The 16,501-nt window shown below is 52.6% G+C and overlaps 1 long non-coding RNA gene and 1 other non-coding gene across 4 annotated transcripts; one reads left to right on the forward strand and one right to left on the reverse strand.

The window, feature by feature from the left end:
* Window positions 1-4,310: 4,310 nt before the first annotated feature.
* LOC132246466 (uncharacterized) lies at window positions 4,311-15,315 on the reverse strand. 3 transcript variants are annotated; one of them, XR_009457779.1, is made up of 4 exons: window positions 15,030-15,314; window positions 5,322-6,652; window positions 4,729-4,858; window positions 4,311-4,521 (listed from the first exon to the last, which is right to left on the reverse strand). It is a non-coding gene; the product is annotated as an uncharacterized LOC132246466 (long non-coding RNA). The 3 variants fall into 3 exon arrangements; XR_009457778.1 differs by having other exon boundaries at window positions 4,311-4,858; window positions 15,030-15,315; XR_009457780.1 differs by lacking the exon at window positions 15,030-15,314 and adding an exon at window positions 7,246-7,385 and having other exon boundaries at window positions 4,311-4,858.
* On the forward strand, window positions 12,982-13,053 carry TRNAA-UGC (transfer RNA alanine (anticodon UGC)). The gene has a single exon. It is a non-coding gene; the product is annotated as a tRNA-Ala (tRNA).
* Window positions 15,316-16,501: the final 1,186 nt, after the last annotated feature.

The raw sequence follows: 16,501 nt of genomic DNA on the forward strand, positions 1-16,501 counted from the left end.
GGTGGGTGCCCTATAAGGAGCTCCACATTTAAGGCACATGGAGAGGGAGCTTTAAGTCTATTGCTGTCTTTGGGGGAGCCAGCAGGACCCTTTCCCATCAAAATACTCATGCTCCTGCCTCCAGAAATCTTTTTGGAAGAGATTGAATGGCCTCAGCCAAAATGCTGGAGCAGCCCCCCAGAACAGACCTGGCAGCATCCTGCCTTCTCTGTGCTCCCTGCGATGCCCACCCCCATCTCCCCGTCCCTTCCCGGCTGAGCAGCACATCGCCCCCACCCTAGCACCTCCAGCACTGCCCCCCGGACCAGTTTCCTCCTGTGTAACGTGCAGGCACAGAGCAGGCAGCCGCACTCTGGGCAGGGAAGGGATTTGTGTGACACCAACGACATCTTGGGGCTTCTTCCGTGTGCAACGGGTGGGTCATCTTTCTCTGAAGATGGACTGGAGCAGACAGGGTAACACGGGCCTGGACGGGACCTCCTGGCTCATGCCCACACCCTTGCCAGCACAGGCAATCCCACATATCATCCCATGCTCAAATCTGTCAATCTGCTTCTTAAAATGAGTTGTTCCCTCCCACGGGGAACCTGCTCCAGAGCCTCCTGCTCCGATGGTTACAACCCTTCTTCTCAGCTTCAGCCTGTTTCTATGTGGGACTCCTATTTACTCACTTTTTCTGGAGCTGGCACTCTCCTTTTCTTCTGCATGGCTCTTGGCTCTCTCGGATGTAATCACAGAGAGCAGTCATCTCCGCTCTCGGTCTGCTTCTCACAAGGTAGGACAAGGCAGTTCCTTTATTCTCCTCTCGTACAGTGGGCTCCCCATTTCTCTGTTCATCCCAGGAAGGTCTGCAAAAGTAATCTGTAGCACATGGTCTTTGATGAGTTACCCGAGCAGCACGTGAGCAGCACAAGAAGGAGAGGGGTTATGGTGGGAATCCAGACTAGGTCGGCTTCCTGAGCCAAGGTTTCTCGCTGGGACCCTCCCAGTCTCTCTCTGACTCCCGGACCAAGATCTGTTCCTTCATGCAAATCTGCTCCCTGCTCCCTGGCTGCTGCTGCCTCGACCTCCCCCACTTACTAGAAACATCACAAAATGAGCCCATGTAGTTGTGAATGTAGCACGGTGATGTAGGTTATGTGAAACACCAGCTAGTCAGGTGGAATCACATTTACCCACAGTGTGTGTCTGCCTCTGCTATCTGCCTCTCTCTCGTGCCTTTGTAGAGACCCCCCAAACAAGTCCCCAGATTTGGCCAAAGCCCACTGTCCCCCATGACAAACATCTCACAAAGGTGTATTTCCCAGGGCACCGGGGGGTATTTCAACTTTTGTTTAGTTTAGAAACTGAGAGTCCAGCACCCTGCAGTGCCATCATCCACTGATTTCCTTCCCTCCGACTGAACCTGGAAGACAGAATTTCCTCGCCGAGTGTCAGGATGGAAGCACACGTGACCCGAGATGACACTCCACATCGCTATGTAGTCATTCTTCTGATTTCCCATCCTCATCAGGACGTCCATGGGGTCCAATGCTTTGTCTACAGAAAGCTGTCACCCTGCAAAGAAGGGCACATGCACCCAAGGGGTCTCAAGAGAAATCAGTTTTGAGTTGAAATGACACCTGATGGAGATTGGTCCTTTACCTGAGATGCCACCCTGAGCTTCTGAACGCTGGGTGAGCAGAGGGGCTCCCAAGCATACAGACCTCGGCAAGCAACAGAGGAGGGGATGAATGAGACTCCACCACGTACAGCGGAGAACTGCTAAGGGGAACCACTGACAAGTTGTTTTGCCCCTTGGCAAAGGACGTAATGACAGAGCAGGACAAGATGGGACCCAGCAGGCAGCAAGAGGAGGACAGTAAAAGAGGAGAGGTCACTCGTTTCTTCCCAAATGAGAATTCCTTTCCCTTTTATGAACCTCTGAGCAGGGATGTGGGACGAAGGCTGGATACAAATGGGATTATGTGTGATTCGGGATGACACTGTATAGTCCTTAATCCGAAGCTGGGATTCCCCTCACTCATCAATGAGTGTGTGGGTTTAGCTCTTTGCTTAAAGAAAGGGATTCCCTCTGAAGGGGCACCACTCATCTGTCAAGGAATCAGAGGGGAGAAGGCTGCAACCACACATTTTGGAGATGTTTCCTGAATCTGTGCTGGGTTTGTGTATCACGCATTCCCATCCTTCGTTTGCTAATAGTGGGTGTGGAAAGGTGTCTCTGAACCTTTAGTCCTTTCTACACAAAGAGAAGAGGAGGAATATATGTTGACAGTCAAGGGCAGAGAGCTGCTAGGCGGGGAAACAATGAAAAGCTGCTGTGCCTGTCCAAGAGTACGAGGACAGAGCAGGACAAGGAAGGGCCTGTTAGACTGCGAGTAGCTACTCGAGGGGCTAGCAGAGCTTGCTGACATGTAAACCCTTCATGGAGCACAGATCCAACCAGACAGAGCCCCGTTGAGCCCAAGGGAGGTTTTTGTCTCAGGTCCTCATCTGACTGTGTCACGCTGACATACCCATAACTACCTCCAATCTTGTAACCTGCACCACACCGGGAAATGGCCTCATCTTCCCCAGGGACACTGGTGGTGGTTAAACAGCGTATGGCGCTGGAGTTGGAAACGGTGAATCAGTCTGGGACTCCATTCCCTTTGATCCCCTCGCTGTGCCAGAGAAATTGTAGGGCCTGGCCCTAGTTTTGTTGGTCCCAGTGGACACAGCAGTGCCTGTGCTCACCGCTCAGTGTCCAAGAGAGACTGGCAGTGCTGCCCAGAGCCACGGACTTTGCGGGCGCTCGAGTCAGTGGGGCTGCGAGAGGGAACCTGGAAGAATGACAGGAATTAATCTTGTCTCCTCACTGAGCCTCTGGTTTTGTGGCAGACAGGGCAGGACCAAAGGGCAAGAAACTGGAAAAAACACCTGTGGGAAGAGAACCTGGGATTCATAAAGCCCAGGACGTGGCTGACCCTCCCCTTCGGGGTACCCAAGCAGCGTGTGAGCAGCACGAGGAGGAGCGGCGCCCAGGCCACGGTGGGAATCCAGACCAGCGCGCCTTCCCCAGGCAAACAGGTCTCTGGCTCGGACCCGCAGAGTCTCTCTGAACCCCCCAGAGCTGAGATCAGCCCCTTCACGCAAATCTGCCCCTGCTCCCTGCCCACAGGTGCCAGCGGCTCCCCGCTGAGCTTGGCAGGAGGAGCGAGAGTATTCAAGGGGTCAGAAAGTACAAGCACAGAGGAATTCAGATGTTACCAGGACAAGGGCTGCCTGGGGACCTGCCGGGGGAAGTCAGAGACGATCAGCCCCCTGCCGTGACAGCTCTAAAGAATACGTGTGCGCCAGGCCCAGCCTGGACCAGAAATGCCTTCCCCCTGCAGGGGTGTGCTCTGCAGGGCCCGGGGGATGCTAATCCCTCCCTGGCCATTAGACGCCATTTATCACCTTGCACCTGTGGATGCCAGGCACCATCCTTGTCCCAGATGGCTGCAGTGCAAGGCTTAGCGGAGAGCTGCAAGAGGTGCTCTCCAGGCTGCCCGGCTGCCACACGCACGTGTGCACGCATGTGGCCTCCCCTGCCTGATCGCCCTCCTCCTGCTCCCTCTAGCCCCTTGCAGGCTGGAACTCTGCCAGCCTGCATGGGGAACCTGCCATTTCCGGATGTTTTCTTCTTAAAGAGGCAATCTGGGTTTTTTGACTTAAAATGAGAAAAAGATGGGTTTCACCACATTTGTCCATGGTGAACAGAAAACCTGGATCTGTGCTTACGAGGAGAGAGGCTGAGGGAGCTGGGCTTATTTAGTCTGCAGAAGAGAAGTCTGAGGGGGGATTTAATAGCAGCCTTCAACTCCCTGCAGGGGGGTGCAAAGAGCACGGACCTGCACTGTTCTCAGTGGTGGTTGATGGCCGAACAAGGAGCAATGGGCGAAAGTTGCAGCAAGGGAACTTTAGCTTACATATTAGGAAAAACTCTCACATGGAGAGTAGTAAAACACTAGAGTAGGTTAACCAGACAGGCTGTGGGATCTACATCCTTGGAGGTTAAGGCCTCGGTAGAGAAAGCTTTGGCTGGGGTGATATAGTTGTGGGTGGGCCTGTTCTAAGCAGGGGGTTGGACTAGACCAGGTGACCTCTTGAGGTCCCTTTCAGCCATCATTGTCTATGATGGGACAAGCCATGTGTCTTACAGGGAAGCTCTTTCCATCCCCATGCCTCAGCCCAGTCTGTCTGTCCACTGCAATCTCAGGGGTGTCCCTCCTGCCAGTACTGTGAAGCCCCACTCCTACCCCTTCAGAATAAAACCCATCACGAGCCACTTTTCCTTTATTATATTTTAATATAATCCTCTTGGGTGGAAGCAAAACAAGGCTCAAGCCATTCTCCAGACTGGGGGGCAGGGAACCCAGCAATGGGACAAGGACAGCCCTCACTCCTGCCTAAAATAGACCATTCCAGTACAACCCTCCTCCCATTCATATCAATTAAGTCTCTCTCTCCTGGGAAAGCAGCAGGTGTAGAAGAACAGCTCTAAAAATAAACATGTCTTACATTAGACTCCCACCCCACATCTTCAAAGTTCAACCCACAACCATGCCTGTGACCCTGCCCCCTCTACAGAGTCCTTTGGGTGTGGGTGCACGTGAAGCTGTGCAGGCAGGTCTCTGAGAGGGGATGGGCAGGTCCTCGAGGAGCCTCCCCACAGCAAGGTCACTCCCGGGGCCAGTTAATGCTGACCTGGCCTGAGGCCTCCAGCACCTCCCACTTGCAGTCGAAGTCGCCGTTGACCTGGCTGATGGACTGCTCCTCCACCACCCAGAGCTGGCAGCTGGTCTGCGTATCGCATCATGGCTCACGTTGATAACCGCTGTGAAGAGGAGACAGGAGGCAAAGCATGAGCGGGGTGGGAGGCAAAGCAGAGGCCATTTCCATGCTGAAGGAGAATGGAAAGACCCCACATTTTCCCCATCAGCCACTGCCAGGACAGGGCTGGGCAGGGAAGGGCACGACTGGGACCCAACGGGGACCCTGGCAGGAGGGCACTGCTTGTAGTATACAAACCCTCCCGTGGGACCCACGGGCTCACCCCCAGCCAAGTAACCCTTCTGCTTCAATGCAGCCCCTTGACGGGAACCCCATCCATGCCAGCCGGGATCTGACCCATGCACCTATTACTACCTTCCTCTGCCTGACAGATGGGACCCATGAGGCCACCCAAGCCCAGTATCGCCATCCACCCTTGAATCCGAGCCATGGGCCCAGTATTCCCCCAACCCCGTCCTCCTCTGACCAGGGCAGTGGACACCTCCCACCATGCTGCTTCCACTCACCTCCATGTATGTGCTGACAGCATCACCCAAGGTATCAATTGACTCAAAGCACAGATGATTTGTGGGTTCATTCTGGGGAAGTGACAGATCCCAAAAAGAAGCCAGGAGTCTTGAGCCACAAAACCTTCCTCCCACCCCCTGCCCTCCTTCCCTCAGCTAGAAACAGGACCCAGGAGTCCTCCCAAACCATGCCCCTCACTATGGCATGCTGGACAGCACTCCTTTCGAAGAGCCAGAGCAGGGCACAACCTGCAAGTCCTGGTCCTCACGCCTGCTCTGCTCTAACGCGCTTCCTTCCCAGAGCAGCGAACCCAACAGAGCCCCATTCCCATCCCCTGCATCCATCAGGCTCCCTGCAGGTCAGCTCAGCAAACATCACACGGGCTTTCTGCCCCCCTGGCTAGGAAAGAAAAGGGCCCTGAGATAAGTGGGGTGAAAGGAGCGTCCAATCCCTTCTCCTTCCCCAAAATGCCAGGATCCAACTTCCCACCCACCTCCCTCCACTAAGAGCAGCTCAAGGTCCTGTGCTCCCACCCAGGGGAAGTCTCCGCTCCCTGCCCCAGCTCTCCCCTGCATGGCCGAACCCATGGCACTCCCAGGGCCACAGCTCCAGCCTCTCCCTGACTTCTTCCTGTGGCCAGCCCTCACTCCTCGATTCCCAGCCTGTCTCCCCTTTGCCTCAGCCCTCACATCCTGATCAGCCCCCTGCACCCTCAGGCCCTAGCTCCTCCATACTCACCCTCTCCCCCCTGCCTGGAAGCCCCAGCCCCACACCTGACAACCTGCAGATCTGGACGGTGAGGGCATGGCTCTCAAGGCTGAAGCGCCCCAGACACTTGTGAGCATCCTGGTAGGGCAGGTGGATTTGTTTCGGCCATGTTCTCCTCTAAATCTGACGTGGTGATTTGGTGCAGAATGACACTAATTCTACAAGGCAGTGAAGTAATAAATCTTGCAGCATTTCATGTTGAGCAAGATAACGGAGAATACCAAAGAGCGGCGGTTCCCCTACTGTAACGCACTTCTTTGATAGTAAAAGGTGTCTCTCTAAAGTACTCTATTGCACATATATGATAGTGGATTTACATGATTCTGCTTATACAAGTTTAAATTATTACACGTTTATAGCTAGACAGTGTCAAGAAAATCCTGAGCCTTACAGTAGAATAGGGTAAGTCCTACCTGGATCTTGTCCATCATCAGGTATGAAAGGCCAGCTTCTTCCTCCTCTTCACTCTCCCCCAAATCTGAACCTCCATCATCTTCACCTTGTTTGTACTCTCCTGGTGGACCAGCTTCATCTTCATCTGCTTCATCCTCCTCATCCCCTTCTGAAAGGCAGGTAAATTAATTCCTTACAGCTTTGCTTAAACCTCAGAGGCTTGTTTGTAAATTCATCTTAAATGAGCTTCTGAAATCTGACTCAATTCAGCTACAAAACCTTCTCCAGAAATCTTTAAAAAAAGACAGGACTAGAAGTAACATCCCTCTTTTTCCTCTTTCTATAGGAAGAGAAAACACAGAACTGAATGTGCCACAGCATCGAGTATGAGATGATGGGTATGAAAAAAAAAAAAAAAGCTTTTGGTACCAGCAATAAAATAACTGCTATTATATAGTTATAGCTCAGTGTAAAGATGTGTACTCACGTTTTCCTAAGTGCAGCTCTCCTTTAGCTGTGCACAGCATCCATGACTACTCTCTTCGCAAGTGCATTGCCCGCCCCCCCCGCATTACCCAATAGGAGCAGTACGTGATACTGGCCTTCACCTGACACATGTAGCTGATTTGTGGTCCGGCAGTTCCACAGTCACTTTAGTCTGAATTTTCTATTTAGATACTGACTGAATGGCATAACTAATGACTGCATGTTTAGAGAAGTCACCCTCATCATCTTCATCTTTTGAGTTGGGGGCCTCATTACCTTCCTGATCAAATCAATCTAGGTAGGTGATCTCCTGAAGCAGCTCAAAAATCCTTTCCCTGTAATCCTTCAGGTTTGTGATGTCACAGCTGAAGAAGTCCAGGTCTTCAAGTTTTTAAGATTTTGCTAAAAATGAATTAAAATTGCTCACTGAGATGAAATAACTACTTGGTACGTCCAAGTACTACGCTGCTGCCTCCTAAATGCCACTGATTTTGCTGGCTACCTCCCACCACCTCTTCTCCGTTGCTGTTTCCCATCGTACAGAGCTCATTTAAGAAGTCTTTGTGCTGACAGTCAACATCCCTTCCCCATAAGATCAGACACTCTCTCTACACTTCCTTTGAAACAGGTTTGACCCACTTTCCATCCCATTAAAATGTGTGTCTTTGCTTCTGGATGCCCCAAAAGTACATGTGTCTTCAGAAATACGATCCTATAATCACCCAGGGAGATGCAAAGCTCTCCCATTCTCTGAGGTCGGCACAGCCAACTGTCCCAGCGCCAGTCCTGCCATGCCTGGTGCACAGACAGTTTTCCATGGCCTGAATGGGGCAGCTGTGGATGTGACGATAGAGGTAATTCTGCTTAGAGTAGATCTGGGTTCTGCAGTCCATTATAGTCACTAGTTGGCCTGTGTGAGTAGGAAGCTTTGGAGCCGCCTCGGAGACCCGGCCATAGGGTATAATGGGGAATGAATGAAATATCTACAGCTGTGTTTTTTGTCTGATTTGGGAGAAACTTGCAGGGGTGGCAGCCCCTGTTGAGAGCATGAAGCCTGCCACGTTTCAAGAAGATCGGTGCAGGGGCTCGGGGGAACTGCACCCCACATTCTTGAAAGCAAAACTCATGTCACGTGTATGTGTTACACCACAGCGGGGTGAAAGCTGCAGGGCTGGTAGCCTTGCCGAGGCCATGAAGCCTGCCAAGCTTCAAGACGATTGGTGCAGGGTTTTGGGGGGAACTGCACCTCGAGCTGCTGACAGGCAAAACTCGTGACATAGATGACCGTGTGTGTTAAGGTGCAGTGGGCTGAAAACTGCAGTGATGGTGGCCCCTGCTGAGGCCACGAAGCCTGCCAGCTGTCGAGGGGATCGGTGCAGGGCTTCTGGGCTCGGGGGCCTGCACCTCCGGCTGCTGACAGGCAAAACTCGTGACATGGGTGCTTGTGCAACTGTCTGTTTTGAGGCATGGGACCTGGGATCACCGCAGGCCTGGCTGCTACCAGTTACCGATTAATCATGATTCCCTCAGGGACCGGCTCAATACACAGCACCAAGAACAATCCACTGCCCCAAGACAGACGCCGTCAGTGCACTTAACAAAAGATGAAGCCTCTTCAGACAATCTACAGGAAAACCTGTCTCAGTTCTGCGCGTCTCCATTTGATTTTGTAAGCATGAGTGCCTTGAGGCTGGCCACAACCAAAATGGCTCAGGATTAAAAAGTTAAGAGAAAATGTCAAGATGCCGTTTCATAGACACCTTGTTGTAAAAGGAAGGGAATTGGAAAAAAAGAAAATAAAACCCCATAATTTCAAGATGGCTCCTACGTGTCTGGTTATTCCTTAAAACTTGATGTTTTTGCTGGTTGTTAATCCATTTCTTGAGATGTTCCAAACCAGATAACCCCTGGTCACTGAGAAAGGTCATTCATTTAAACTGAAACTGTTTGTATAACAGGATTTTCCCTGTCACTTATGGCTTGGGACCCTCTTCATTTACACAATTAAAAGAATGCTTTGAAGAGGCTGGACTAAGGGGATAAGAAAGCTGTAAAGCAGCAAACAGGGTGCTTCAAGAGAGAAAAATCTCTCTGACACCACCCGCTGGTGTTCCCAAGAAGCTGGCAGAAACAGATCCTCTCCCTTCAAGGATCGTGCTGGGAACTTTGCTTGTCATCAAATCACCGGAGTGCCTGGGAACAGTGACACCCCAGCTCTCGCTCTCTCTTTCTCCCTCTTTCTCTCTTTCTTTTTGTCTCTAGGCATAGCTTTCTGAACCTAAATTGTATTAGTTAAGCTTCAGCTAAGTTTCCCCAAATACTCAATTAAACCAGGGGAATATTGTAATTGTTTTGTTTCCCCTTGCATGTCTATTACTACTAGTACCATTATAAAACTCATATGCTTCACAATAAATAACTTTTATAGTGAAACTGGTGGTAACTGGATGCATTTTTCCTTCTCTACTTCCCTTCCTCACTTGCTCTGCAGCAACGCTTCTTTTACCTAAGCCAAAGATCCCTGTGAAGCCCAGAAATACTGTGGGGTCCGCTCATCAAGAGGCTACCACTACTAGGACAGTTAGGGCAAAAGATTGGGATGTGCTGAGTTTGAGACACGTAAGAGGATCAGCTTGTATAGGCTGATGGACCCACTTTGGCTCAGGCGTGCCCTAATGAACTGAAAGCTGGCCCATGAGGGTGTCAGATTCATAGATTCATAGATTCATAGATGTTAGGGTCGGAAGGGACCTCAATAGATCATCAAGTCCGACCCCCTGCATAAGCAGGAAAGAGTGCTGGGTCTAAATGACCCCAGCTAGATACTCGTCTAACCTCCTTTTGAAGACCCCCAGGGTAGGGGAGAGCACCACCTCCCTTGGGAGCCCGTTCCAGACCTTGGCCACTCGAACTGTGAAGAAGTTCTTCCTAATGTCCAGTCTAAATCTGCTCTCTGCTAGCTTGTGGCCATTGTTTCTTGTAACCCCCGGGGGCGCCTTGGTGAATAAATCCTCACCAATTCCCTTCTGTGCCCCCGTGATGAACTTATAGGCAGCCACAAGGTCGCCTCTCAACCTTCTCTTGCGGAGGCTGAAAAGGTCCAGTTTCTCTAGTCTCTCCTCGTAGGGCTTGGTCTGCAGGCCCTTGACCATACGAGTTGCCCTTCGCTGTACCCTCTCCAGGTTATCCGCATCCTTCTTGAAGTGCGGCGCCCAGAATTGCACGCAGTACTCCAACTGCGGTCTGACCAACGCCCTATAGAGGGGAAGTATCACCTCCTTGGACCTATTTGTCATGCATCTGCTGATGCACGATAAAGTGCCATTGGCTTTTCTGATGGCTTCGTCACACTGCCGGCTCATGTTCATCTTGGAGTCCACTAGGACTCCAAGATCCCTTTCCACCTCCGTGCCACCCAGCAGGTTATTCCCTAGGCTGTAGGTGTGCTGGACATTTTTCCTCCCTAGGTGCAGCACTTTGCATTTCTCCTTGTTGAACTGCATCCTGTTGTTTTCTGCCCACTTGTCCAACCTGTCCAGGTCTGCCTGCAGCTGTTCCCTGCCCTCCGGCGTGTCCACTTCTCCCCATAGCTTTGTGTCATCTGCAAACTTGGACAGAGTACATTTCACTCCCACGTCCAAGTCGCTGATGAAGACATTAAAGAGTATCGGTCCAAGGACCGAACCCTGCGGGACCCCACTACCCACACCCTTCCAGGTCGAGACCGACCCATCTACCACGACTCTTTGGGTGCGACCCTCTAGCCAATTTGCCACCCACCGGACTGTGCAGTCATCCACATCACAGCCTCTTAATTTGTTCACCAGTATGGGGTGGGATACCGTATCGAAGGCCTTCCTGAAGTCCAGGTATACGACATCCACCCCTCCTCCTGTGTCCAGGCGTTTCGTAACCTGGTCATAGAAAGAGACTAGGTTGGTCAGGCACGATCTGCCCGCCACAAACCCATGCTGGTTTCCCCTCAGCATAATTTGCCCTGCCGGGCTCTCACAAATGTGAGCCTTGATAATTTTTTCAAATACTTTACCAAGGATGGAGGTGAGACTGACCGGCCTATAGTTGCCCGGGTCCTCCTTCCTCCCCTTTTTGAAAATGGGGACCACGTTAGCCCTTTTCCAGTCCTCCGGGACTTGGCCCGTGCGCCACGAGCATTCGAATATTCCCGCCAGTGGCTCTGCAATGACGTCGGCCAGTGCCTTCAGCACCCTCGGATGGAGCCCATCCGGGCCTGCCGACTTAAAGGCATCCAGTTCCTCCAAATGACTCTGCACTACCTCAGGATCTACGCATGGAAGTCTGTCGCCTTGCTGCTGCCTCTCTACAACCCCAGTGAGAGACTTGTCGTGCCCCTCGCTTAGGAACACTGAGGCAAAGAACTCGTTGAGGAGTTCAGCCTTGTCCCCTCTATGTGTCACCAATTGCTTCTGCCCATTTAGCAGGGGTCCTATTCCTCCCTGGGCCTTCCTTTTACTCCCAATATATCTAAAAAACAATTTCTTGTTGTCCTTTACTTGGGTTGCCATCCTCAGCTCCATGGTAGCTTTGGCCCGCCTAACTGCCTCCCTACAAGCACGAGCAGAGGAGGTATATTCATCTTTAGTGATCTCACCCTTTTTCCACTTTTTATGTGCTCCCCTTTTGGCCCTTAGGCTGCCCTGGATTTCTCTGGTCAGCCATGGAAGCCTCCTGGCCCCTTTCCCTCTTTTGCCTCGCTCGGGGATCGTCTTGCTTTGTGCCCAAAGGATCGTTTCCTTTAGGCACAGCCACCCTTCTTGGGCACCCATCCCTTCAAAACTCCTACTCTGCAGTGCTTCCTTGACTAATCGCCTGAGTGCAATGAGATCAGCTTTCCTAAAGTCTAGCACTGGACACCCAGCCGGATTCAGAGGGATTCTGTTCACTGTGTGCTGGTGTCTGACTGCAGTGTAGTGTTACCTTAATGAACTGATTCCTGGCATGTGAAGGTGTCAGCCTGATAAACCTGGCCAGGTCAGGCATGTCATGTTAGTGTGTGTGTGTGTGTGTGTGTGTGTGTGTGTGTGTGTGTGTGTGTGTGTGTGTGCGTGCGCACGCGCACTTGACTGATTTAGTGGCTGGAGGAACCCAGCCCCACTGAAACGGAGTCCTGCAAGATAGCTCCACTGGGGGTGAGGACTTGCAGAAGGCAGAGATACAGTCCGTACAGAAACACAGGTAACACAAGCAGCACATTGATAGAATTGCAAAGACCCTAGAAATGTACCCCTAATAAATGAGCACACCCCAAAGTGACAGGCAAATCTGGTAACAGCTGGGATTATGGCTGGAAATCCATTTTGGGCCACCCCACACCATCTGGGCCAGGCAAGACATTGGTCATCAATTCAGTCTGCAATCTCAGTCCAAATGCCGGGTCTTTAGTCAAGCATGTATACTTAGTACCATGGGAATGGGGGGCTGTTAGTTGGCAGCCTGGCATGAAGAAACCACGCTCTGGTCCGGGCCAGACTGGTCAGTGGTGTCCGGGAGAGTCCCCTGGTGCCATAGAGGCATGGTGTGGGGTGGCCCAAGAAGGATTTCCATCTCTAATCCCAGCACACAAGAAATTCCTTCCTTGAGCCTGTATACTTAGTACAGTGGGGATGGGGGAACCGGCCCAAACAGTATTTCCAGCCATAACCCCAGTCCAAAACCAGGTCTTTATTTGGGTCCATGTACTTAGTACAGTGGGCATGGGGGGCTGTCAGTTGGCAGCTTGGCACACAAAAACTGCACTCTGGGCCAGGCAAGACTCTGGTTGGGGGGTGTGGGATTGTATCCAGTGCCACAGAGGCATGGTGTGGGGTGGCCCAAAGAGGATTTCCTGTCGACAACCTAGCCCAAAACCCAGTTCCTTATTCAAACCCATAAATTTAGGACACTATTTGCAGGGGCTGCCAGTTCATGGTCTGGCACAGCCAAACCATGTCTTCAGTCAGACAGGACAGCAAGGGAGTGGTTAAGCTTCTGAAAGGGGATGTAGCTCAGTGGTAGAGCGCATGCTTTGCATGTATGAGGTCCTGGGTTCAATCCCCAGCATCTCCACTTGTCATGGGGCAGCAGGGCAGGCCCTACAAAGAGAGGCTAGAAGGCCTGAACCTATTCAGCCTCCACAGGAGAAGGCTGAGAGGGGAACTGATAGCAATTTACAAACTCACTATGGGGGACCAGAGAGAATTGAGGGAGGCTCTGTTCCCCCCAGGGTTACTAGGAATAACCCCCTCCAGTTGTTAGAGAAAAGGTTTAGGTGGGACACCAGGAAACATTACTTTACGCTTAGGGCTGCCAAGGGAGGTGGTGCTCTCCTTGCATCTTCAAGAGGAGGCTGGGGTGATATGATCCTGTACCCATTCCTGCCTGAGGGAAGGAGTCAGACCTGATCAGCTGTTTAGGTCCCTTCTGACCCTAAGTACTATGATACTATGACTCTGGTCAGGGAAGAGCAGGAGAGTCCCCTGGTGCAACAGGGACATGCTGTGGTGGGCCCAGAACAGATTTCCAACCATAATCCCAGCCCAAGAACCACTTCCTTACTCAAACCCACATACTTAGTACCGTGGCTGGGGGAGCTGTCCATTGGCATCCTGGCAGGGCCAAACCACAAGTTGGCCCAGGCAAGCTGTGGTCAGGGGAGTCCACTGGTACCACAGAGTGATAACACGGGGTGGCCCAACAAGCATTTCCATCTCTAATCCCAACCCAAATCCCACTTCTTTATTCAGGGACCTGTAGTTAGTGGTGTCTGGGCAGACTATCAGCTGGCAGCCTGGCACAGCTAAACCGTTTCCTGGGATGGGCAGGACTCTACGCAGATAACCAGGAGAGTCCCATGTGCCACAGAGGCATGGCGTGGGCTGGCCCAAGAAGGATTTCTAGCCATGATCCCAGCCCTAAATCCGGGTCCTTATTTCGGTCCATATACTCAGTACAGAAGCTGGAACGCTGTCAGTTCGCAGTCTATCACGGGCAAGCCGTGTTTTGGGTTGGGCAGGACTGGTGAGAGACGTCCAGCAGAGTCCCCGATGGCGCACAGGTCTGTCATGGGGTGGCCCAAGAAGGATTTCTGGCTAAAATCGCAGCCCCAAAACTAGTTCCTAACTCACGCCCATATATTTAGTACAGGGGCGGGGGGTGTCAGCTGGCAGCCAGCACGGGCAAACCGCACTTTGGGCCAGGCAACGCTGTGGTCAAGGTGCTCTGGGACAGTCCCCTGTGGCGCCAACAGGCAGTTTGGGGTGGCCCAAGAAGTATTTTGCCCCATAATCCCATCCTAATCTGACCTTTATATTTGATACAGAATATTATTTTACATATTCATTAGCAAATATGTCATGAAATTCTATTTAAGATGTGTAATTCATTAACAACAAGCTTTGATTGGGTGTAGATTAGTTTTGAAAAAGGAACTGGGAAGAAGCAATCAACTTCAGCCTGGTAGGTGGGATGGAGGAGCCGGGGCCCGCAGGCAACGTTGGGCTTCTCCCCAGCCCCCCAAAAAGCAGCCATAGACCTATTTATTTATGTAGTTATTTTTAAAAGGATTTTTACCTCCCCCAAAAACTCACCCCCGACACAACCAAGAAATGCACGGAGGGCGAATTGCAGCGGGTGACCCAGTCTCAGAGTTAACTGAAGAAAAGGGGAGGTGAAAAGAAAAGTTGTTCACCTCCATCGAGTGCAGAAAACACACCGGCTTTCAAAAACAGGAACACTATACAGCCAGTCACAATAATTACAATAATATATAAAGAATAATTATGATATAGCAGTACGGCAATAATAATGATTAGCTGATGCCCAGCCCAGTCAGGTTTCTAGCTCCCGTTCAACTGTTTTAAAAGAAGCTGGATATGCAGAGCGCGTTTTGCAAGCCCAACAGATTTTACAAATAATTTCATTAATGTCATGATAATAATGTTAAAAATCATCTTATTAACGTCATGATAATCATGCACCGTTAGAATGAGAAATAATTAGACTAGTAAGCAACATGAACGTTAATTAGCACTATGTAAACTTACAGTAATTAGTGAACAGCCACGTGTAAAAGGTAACACTAAGCACCCGGAGGCGCCGAGGAGGGGGCTCCCCGGATGTTTTGAGGCTGGGGTCGGGAGGGAAGGAGCAGGCGGCCCCGGGGCTCCCGCATGCCGGCTCGGGGCACGTGCAGAGCCGTGTGGGCGGGCGGGCAGCTCCGCGCTGCCTCCCCGGGCGCATCCCGAGCCCCTGCCCGAGCCCGGAGCTGCGCCCCGCCCCGCCCCGCCCCACAACTCAGAAGCCCGCGCTCCTCCGCGGCCGCTCCCGCACTGCGGGTCCCGCACACGGCGCAGGCGCGCCCTCGCCCAGGCCACGCCCCCCGGGCCGGAGCTCCGCGCTCCAACACAGCCACGCCCGCACTGCGCCTCCCCGGCACGTCGCGAGCGCTCCCTCGCCCAGGCCACGCCCCCCCGGGCCGGCGGGGCGGGGCCGGGGCCGGGGCAAGGGCGGGCGCTGCCTCTTTCATACCCGCGTTCATTGGTGGATAGGCGCTGGGCGCCGCAGCAGCTAATTGGGTGTGGCGGACGTCCCTCCGGGCTGAGAGCTTTTAAATATGACCGTAGGCCGCCCTTTTCCGGCACGCGGTCGGGGGACTCGGTTGCGGGCTCGTGCTCCGCTGGTTCCGCGGGCGCCGGGACTGGGCGGGGTCCGGCCTGCAGGCGCGGAGCAGGAAGTGTGTCCCCAGCACCCGAGGGTCCCCCAGCCCTGCTGCGGCAGCGCGGCTGTGCGGAGGGCGCTTTCCTTAGTCACAGCTACAGTTAATTCGTGGATTAAACTCTTTACTCCCGGTAGATGCTGCGGCCCGGTGGCGGGGTGCCGGACGACAGTGGCCGTGTCAGCGCTGCACGCGCGAGTCGTGAGCTGGGCGGTCGCGTAGGAGCTCAGAGAGTTCAGACCGGTCTGAGCTGTCGGGGCTTTCTTAGCAGCAGGAAAAACAATTTTTCCTTGTCAAAAATTCGAGTGAAACGAGTGTTTCTGAGGGGGCTGCCCGTGAGCTAGGAAGGGGGAGGGCCGCTGGCCTCGCTCTCTAGACTAGAGTTCATCACCGAGGCGGGAAGGTAACCAGCGACGGTTTGAAAAGACAAGCACAGCGCAGCGGCGCGCGTGTCCGTGAGGAGGCTGCGAAGCGACGCGGCCGACAGCCGGGTCTGCCGCTTCTCTCGTGTCGAAACCGAAAGGTCCAGCGAGGCGCTCGACCGTGCCAGCCCTGGAGCAGCAAGTGGGGAAAATAAACATTGCCATTACACTGAATTTGTCATAGTCAAGATTTGCTCTCCACTTCCGTGATTTGAAAGAGACCCCCTTGACTCTTAACCGCTCGCTCCAAACTGCGCGTGCCAGTGTACCCCAGCCGTACAGGGACTGTTTTGCTTGTGTGTTGCTCGGGGGAAAGCTGCTTTTAAGGGAAGGAGCCATGGCTTCAGCGTGCGATCTCTAACACAAGGCATTGCTATTA

This window comes from Alligator mississippiensis, chromosome 16 (genome assembly GCF_030867095.1).
Source record: "Alligator mississippiensis isolate rAllMis1 chromosome 16, rAllMis1, whole genome shotgun sequence".
NCBI classification, from domain to species: Eukaryota; Metazoa; Chordata; order Crocodylia; family Alligatoridae; genus Alligator; species Alligator mississippiensis.